The sequence below is a fragment of the Chinchilla lanigera genome, unplaced genomic scaffold (genome assembly GCF_000276665.1).
Source record: "Chinchilla lanigera isolate Chin_1 unplaced genomic scaffold, ChiLan1.0 scaffold00031, whole genome shotgun sequence".
In the NCBI taxonomy this organism is placed as follows: Eukaryota; Metazoa; Chordata; class Mammalia; order Rodentia; family Chinchillidae; genus Chinchilla; species Chinchilla lanigera.
This window is the reverse complement of record NW_004955432.1, coordinates 6,107,347-6,108,000: the sequence shown is the minus strand read 5'-3', so window position 1 is coordinate 6,108,000 and position 654 is coordinate 6,107,347.

Below are 654 nucleotides of genomic sequence, written 5' to 3'. Positions count from 1 at the left end.
GGCGGCGCGGGCGCGGGGCGCGGGGCAGGGCGCAAGGACTCTGGGGCGCGGTTGGCGCCCGGGGAGGCGACCCTGGCGCTGCGGGGGGCCGTGCTCTGGGCTCTGCCCGCTGCGGTCCATGGCCTCGCTCGGCTCCCGGGTCCGGCCTCCCTGCCAACTTTCAGCTGTTTGGGGGGCACCCTGCCCGGCCGGGTTGGGTGCCTAGGAGAAGGAACACGGAAGCACTGTGCTCCCCACGCCTCGGCCGCCCCTCGCCTGCAGCCCTTCTGCGACTTTGGCGAGACCAAGCGCGCTGCTAGGTCTCCAGGCAGTGGGACGGGCAGCTGGGGGAGGTGACCCGTGGAGGAGCAAATGTTAGGTGCGGAACTTCTGCAAGGTCTAGAAACTGAGCATGCATGTACATGCATGTGTGTGCACATACCTAAATTACAAAGATTCACCTACACGCGTTTCTGCATCCATGAAGACAGGTGTTTGGGGTCAAAATAAGTAAGACCGCTGCTTTCACTTCCCCCAACAGTCACCGTCTCAGGAATGGTCTCTCACAGACACGATTTTGTTTACTGTACCTTAAGCCACCAAGGAGCGAGCTGCACTGAAAATAGGAGCCTTGTGAGAAGGGAGACTCAGCCGACAAGTATGGCCCAGCCCTCC